The sequence below is a fragment of the Callithrix jacchus genome, chromosome 21 (assembly GCF_049354715.1).
Source record: "Callithrix jacchus isolate 240 chromosome 21, calJac240_pri, whole genome shotgun sequence".
NCBI classification, from domain to species: Eukaryota; Metazoa; Chordata; class Mammalia; order Primates; family Cebidae; genus Callithrix; species Callithrix jacchus.
In genome coordinates this window covers 26,583,322-26,590,886 of record NC_133522.1, presented here as the reverse complement: position 1 = coordinate 26,590,886, position 7,565 = coordinate 26,583,322, and the positions used below count along the sequence as shown (strand labels likewise).

At 38.0% G+C, this 7,565-nt stretch overlaps 1 pseudogene; it reads left to right on the top strand.

The window, feature by feature from the left end:
- Positions 1–267: 267 nt before the first annotated feature.
- Positions 268–1,121, top strand: LOC100403397 (complement component 1 Q subcomponent-binding protein, mitochondrial pseudogene; annotated as a pseudogene).
- Positions 1,122–7,565: the final 6,444 nt, after the last annotated feature.

The following is a 7,565-nucleotide window of genomic DNA, read 5'->3' as shown; positions in this document are numbered from 1 at the left end:
TTCTTATACAGTAAATTTCAAAAATTGCTCATCTATAGATATGGAGATTATAATTCACCTAAAGAGTATCACATAATATCACAATAAACTGAATTATGCTCATTTCTATTATCACTGCTAATATTAACTGCATAGCAATTCTTAATACAAACTACATGCTGGTTCTTTGTATTTTGCATATTTGCAATTTTTACTTTATAGCACTTTTTAAAAATGCAGTGATTTTGTATTTTATAGTCATAATCAAAATGCAATAAAAAATAACCCTTTGCCTCGCATTTCCAGCAGCTCCTGCAGTCCTACCCCTAGCTATGCACCCAGCCCTTGGGGCTCCTCATCGTGTGCATGGGGTCCCTGAGGTGGCCCGGACTCCTGTGGCCTCACAGGCCCTGCGCCTGTGCCTTCGGGGGGTGGTTGTGGCTGTGGCATGAGGCACACTGAAGGAGCCAAAGCTTTTGTTGATATCCTGAGTAATTAAATTAAGGAGGAAAGGAATATCCAGAAGCATAATACCCTCTCTATTATGTCTGGAGGATGGGAGATGGAATTGAATGGAACAGAAGCTAAATTGGGCAAAAATTTGCTGGGAAAAGATCACTGTCACTTTCAACGTTAACAAAGGCATCCTACTGACACTTGAAGGTGAGGAGGAACCCTCGAAAGGGCAGAAAGTTGAAAACAGGAGCTGGAATTGGCATCAACTCCCAATTTTGTGGTGGAAGTTATAAAGAATGATAGCAAGAAGGCCCTTGTGCTGGACTGTCACATATCCAGAGGATGAGGGTGGGCCAGAGGCAGAGGCTGAGAGTGACATTATTTTCTGTCAGGAAAATTTCTTTCAGTCCAAAGGGATGTGTGAGTGAAAGAACACAAGTTATACACTCAACACGGATTCCCTGGACTCAGCTTTATATGACCGCCTAATGGATTTCCTTGTGAATGGAGGGATGGCCAACTCTTTTGTGGGTAAGTTAGTGGAGCTTAGCCCAGCCATGAAGAACCAGGAGGACATTATTTTTCTTGAAGACCTCAGAAGTTTTGTCAAGAGCCACTACAGCAGACAGACACTGAAAGCCATTATTTTATGGCAGGCTTTGGCCCGTGGACAAATCCTACCCTGAAACCAGACACATGTGCTTTAAAATGATTACCATCCTAATACCACTGTGAAAAAAATGCAAATTTAAATGATTTATTTTGTGCTCTCATTTATTGTCATTTGTTTTTTCTGTACAAATATATTATTTCTAGAATTTTGTGTAACATGATAGACAATAAAATGCATTTATCTCCCCAAAAACAAAAATATATGTGCTTGAAATTTTGTGACAAAATTAAAAATAATTAATTCATCAGCTGAAATACTTTCTCTATTAAGCATGGTAGATATAATGTAAATATATTCACATGCAGAACTATGTCAGTAGGCATACATTTATGTATATATATGTGTGTGTGTGTGTGCACACTATATAATCACTAATAGAATGGCTAAATATTAAGATACTAATAAAAATGATCATGAATATAATATGCCTACAAAATAATTACACTTAAAATCTCTAGTGTGGTTACAAATCCTGAAAAGTTTAGGGGATATGTATGTATTGTGTGTGTGTGTGTGTGTGTGTGTGTGTGTGTGTGTGTGTGTAAACTGAGTCTGATTTGTAGAGAAAGTTGAATTAGTCTTATGTCTTACTGTATCTTTTCTTTCCAATAAGAGCAAGCACGGTGAGAGGGCTGATAATGTATTCAATCGTTGAGTCGTTGAAGGCATTCTTTTCTTCCTCTTTTATCCTTTCTAATTACACTAGAGATTTTAAGTGTAATTACACTTTGTATTTATTGCGCGGTGAGTTAATAAAACGTTCCTATAATCAATGGTAACGAATAGAGGAAAAAATATAGGTTGCCCATTTTTTTGACCAAAAATTATATTCATAGAACATTATATTAACATCTAAGTTTTTGGTTGAAATAAAGCTTTCTTAACATTTATTATTGCAATGTGCTTACTTGTGTTTTCTTTCAATTAATAGCAATCACACTACATAACTCAATATATTATGTAAAAATAACAAAATGACAATAACAACTATAATCTTCATTATCCATGGTTAAGAAGACACAGGTATTACATGCTTATTTTCAACGTCAGCCATTAAATATCCAGAAATTGGAAATGTTATTAAACTAGAGGTTTTGATTGAAATTAGACACTTAGATTATTAACAAGCATGTAACATTATTTAATATAAAGGAAAGCCAGGATTATCTGAAGTCTAAACTCTTCCACATCCTCTGTTTAATCTACTTGCTACCTTCAAAAGAACTTGAGGAATACATGATCAATTTACTTTTATCCTTCATAAATACTTTAATGCAGGGTTGACTGTTAAACAGGAAGATATGCATTCAGCCCCATCATGAATCTGAATCAGTAAAATACGCTAAGAATAGCTTTCCTGGTGAAGCAAATTAATTTCTCCAGGACAGCAGGTAATTTAGTTCATCATTTTTTCTGCCTTTCCACACGACTGTCTTCTCTCTTGAAACCTTTGCATTTACCTTGCAGAAGGAAATCGCTCATCTCCAAAAATCTTTACTCAACAGATTCATCATGCATTCATATACAAGATCCATTTTGGTTTTGGATTTACACATCCTCAAAAACAAATATTTATGCCAGTATATTTTCAAACTTTCTGAATATTTTATATACTTTTTGCTCAAAACACCTGAGCAATTATCAGAATGAATCCATTATTGTACTATAAATATGCAAATATTCACTTTATTTTCAAATTGAATGAACTGTGTATTATACTTAGCTGTCAAATTTCTATTGTAGGAAACTCAATAGGTAAACCAGAAGATGCCATTAACGTACTTTAAAGAGTAAAAACAAAAATTAGCATAAAATACTCTGCTGACATTGATTCCACATAAAGAACTTTAAAAGAAAATGAGCAGTAGAATATGTTCTAACAAGAGGCATAAATTGTTATTTGTTTTACTTAACGCAGCCCTGCAATTCACCAACTTATGAATAAGTACAGTTATACTCTCAATACCAGACTTTGATGTCATTGATTAAATAATATGCCTGTTAACATGTAAATCAGCAGTAGGTTAAGTAACATTATAATAAAAATATTACTATAAGCATATTAGGTAAGGAGTACAATAAAAGTTACTAAGGCTCTCTAAATATTGTAATTTAGAGAAAAACATAAATGATATTTCATTGATTTTTAAACAATATTTTCTGTTATGCAACAGAAAAAAAGTAAAAGAATTATATAACAACCTACTTGTGAATATAATATACTGAAAAGTATATTGTGAGAATTTTTCACCAAAAAGATTTTATTTTTAAACTCATTGGTTTGTGCGCATACATGGCACATCAACATTATGGGAAATAGAAGAGATAAGTAGAAGGAACTCATAGAAAAAGAAAGCTGGAGAACTGCTTACAAATCATAATCAGTTTCAGATGTGACATTTGTTGTAAATGGCACTAAAACATTAAGAATTCTATTGTAATATTATGGTTTTGTCTTCCAATTAAATGACATCATTTATGAAAGATTTAAACATCAATGGGCATTTGGATTGATTCCAGGTCTTTGCTGGATTGGGAAAATGTGGCACATATACACCATGGAATATTATGCAGCAATCAGAAATGATGACTTTGTGTCATTTGTAGGGACATGGATAAATCTGGAGAACATCATTCTCAGCAAACTGACACAAGAACAGAAAATGAAATACCGCATATTCTCACTCATAGGTGGGTGATGAAAAATGAGAACACATGGACACAGGAAGGGAAGTACTAAACACTGGGGTCTATTGGGGGGAAAAGGGGAGGGCCAGTGGGAGGGGGAGGTGGGGAGGGATAGTCTGGGGAGAAATGACAAATGTGGGTGAAGGGGAGAAAGGAAGCAAAACACACTGCCATGTGTGTACCTATGCAACTGTCTTGCATGTTCTGCACATGTACCCCAAAACATAAAATGCAATAATAAATTTAAAAAAAAGAAAAAAATAATTTAAACAAAGTAGTTCCATAAAAGAAGTATTTCTCTCTGGCCAGACAAGTTTAAAGATTTCTGAGTTCTAGCTTCCTCTCTAAGAGTATTATGCTTTCCTGCTTTGCATTTGAATATCCACCATTTGCAAATGGTATATAAGCTGTATTTTCACTCCCATATATAAGGAAAGAGGATTAGATACACTTTTCTTTCTAGCTATAATGTAATAATTATTTCTATGCTATTCTAAAATATAAACCACTCAGTAACTTCATCTTCTCTCTGCTTTTTACATATAAAATCAAATGCCACTTCTTTTTGCTTTGCTCCAAAGCAGTTTTTTAATTTTACATTACCACAAAAATCATATTTTGAAACAAGCTTAGGGTACACGTAGTATGTGTGTTACAGTGAGAGGAAGTGAATTAGAGTGTGGGAAAGACATGGAAGATACAGGAGAGTAGAAAAAGAGATGAATTTTTCTCAAGCAAATTTTAAGGACTCAATTCATCCAGAAAATCTCAAAATCAGATGTCTCCCAGAATTGTCTGCTTAAAGGAAGATTGTTGGGATTCACTCAGGCTGGCTGGCAAACTACTAAGGGAAATATTAGGGATGTTATCAGATTATAGTCTCAAATATTTTGGAGGGCCAAAAGGTTTTTATTAAATTATGGAATGGGCTGAAGGCAACTAGTTCTATACATTAGAACATTAAGTCACAGGGTATAGATCACGGATAATAAAAGCCTCCCAAGTTAAGCCTGTTTACCCCATATTTCTTTGCCCCTACTCTAATTTGTTTACTTATGTAAATTTTGCACTGGATATCCCTCTCAGGGAAAGGTCAATGGGGAATTACCCATTAATGGTGTTTACTTTGGGCCCTGGAACCAAAACTTTGTATCATTCGTAAAACCACTCTTTTAACCATGTTAATTATCCACAAGCATGTTGACTTAGAACCTCTGTTTTTAAATCTGTATTAAATAAATCTGAGGAGAGAAGCCAGTGGTGGGTGGTTAGCTGCAATTGCCCTCTGAAAGCAGATGATGACCATCCCTGGCCAACTTGAATCCCTGTACTCCAGGGTGTGAGGGTATTCATTCTTCTATAGCTGAGGATGAATGTCAGGGTCTGCAGGCTACACCGCTGCAGGTGGTGATCAACATCTCAGAAGACCATCTGAGACATTTGTCCCTGGGCTCCTGTTCTCCTTTAGTTCTTGTGGGGAGAGACGTAAGCTAAGAACTCAGTTCTGCTTCCTAACTGAACTTCTCTCTATATTTGTCAAGAACCTGTGGCAGAGAACAGAAAAATGTACATCATACATTCAAATTGTTATGCTGAAAACAGGTTTGCTTAGAGATGGGATGCTGAAAAATGAAAGAACATGCCACATATAGCCCTGCTTTTCATAGGAGTCTGTAAATAAAAACAGACAACACCATCACTTCATGCTGCTCCCCTATCCCTTTATTAAATGTGCCTCACACATTATTTAAGACATATCATGAAATCAGGGTTTAGGATGAAAGATGTCTTACCATCTAACCCTAGGATAAGCTTATTTTATTATTACTTTGTGCATAGGAGAAAGAGAGACAAAGACAGTGTCTGAGATTAATAGGGCATGTTGTACTTTCTCAAAAATTGTTTTAAATATGAATTAAAACTTTATAAAGTCACCTTTAGGAGGGGAATTTCTAGAATTTCTAAAAGAGAAAGATAGCACATTTTTTATTGTAGTTTTAGAGAGACAAATATTTCTACTGCCCATCAATAAATTATCTCTTTGACCTAGTCAAATACTTAAGGACTATTCATAAGAAAATGTGGATACACAGAAGATGGTGCTGTTAGGAGCAGCTCAGGATTGCAGCTACCAGTGAAAGTGCAGAGGGTGAGTGGATGCCTTATTTCCAGATGGATCTTTATTGCCCACAGACCAGGAGATTCCCAGGTGGAGGAGCCCCACGGGTCACCAGAGTGGCTGTTTTGGCCAGCGCAGTAGTTTTGGCCGGCATCGGAGCGCAGTGGCTCTCTGTACAAAATACACTGGTCTGGTTGCCCTGTTAAACTGGCAATTCGAGATCTGGGAAGGCAGATTAGCCCATTCATCTGATTAAAGGAGACTCAAACATAAAGCAGGCCAGAAGATTCCTGGACAGCCACATTGCTTCAGCCAGTGCAGTGGGTCCCCACACAGGAAATCACACAGATCCCGGTGCCCTTTCAGCAGGTGACTGGAACACCTGGGAGAGAGCCAACTGTTCAACTTAAAAAAAAGGGGGCTCTGAGGCAGGGAGCCAGATGATCAGGCTCTGTGGGTCCCATGCCCACAAAAACAAACAAACAGCAATTGGAAATGCTCGAGGTTGAGAGTTTCATGGCAAGCACAGCTAAAACGGGGATGACCCAGCTCTGTGAGGGAGGGGCATCTGCCATTACTGAGGCACTCCACCCTAATGGAGTGCCATTGCATCAGCAATGGCAGAATACGGTTGCCGAGGCAACCCTCCATAACAGAGAGAGTCCATCATTACAGAGGCGGGCCAACATTGCCTTGGCAGTTCTAACCACACCCATATAAACAAGACTACAGGGAAATACAAATAGCAGCAGGGCAGAACCCACAGCAGAGGCTCAGCAAAACCTCTACAGGCAATGACTAGGCTGCCGCCTTGCTGGGCAGGACAGCCCAGGGAAAAAAAAGGCAGGAACACAACAGATACATAAATAAAGCCCTAACCCCACAGGACAGAGCACCTGGGGGGAAAAGGGCGGTTTATGAGTTCTGCTGCAGCAGACTTAAATGTACCTTCCTGGCAGCTCTGAATGAACAACGGAGCTCACAGCTCAGCACTTGAGCTCCTATAAAGAACAGACAGTCTCCTCAAGCTGCTCCCTGACCCCCATATATACATAGAATCACCTCACAAAGGAAAGATCAGACTGACTTTTAGCAGGCATCATTCTGGGACAAAGATAGCAGAAGAAGAAACTGGTAGCAACCCTTACTGTTCTGCAGCTGCTGCAGGTGACCCCCAGGCAAGCAGGGCCTGGAGTGAAACTCAGCTGACCTAAAGCAGGGGGCAGACTGTTAGAAGGAAAAATAAGAAACAGAAATAACTTCATCATCAACAATCTGGACGTCCACTCAGAGACCCAATCTGACAGTCAGTAACAACACAGACGACAGGTGGATAAACCCACAAAGATGGGAAGAGACCAGTGCAAAAAGGAGGAAAACACCCAAAACCAGAACACCTCGCCTCCTACAAGGGATCACAACTCCACACCAGCAAGGGAACAAAGCTGGACGGAGAATGAGTGTGATGAAATGACAGAATCAGACTTTAGAAGGTGGGTAATGAGAAATTTCCGTGAGCTAAAGAACATGTTCTAAGTCAATGCAAAGAAACAAGGAACCTTGAAAAAAGATTTGATGAAATGTTAACAAGAATGGACAACTTAGAGAGGAATATGAGTGAATTGATGGACCTGAAAAACACAACACAAG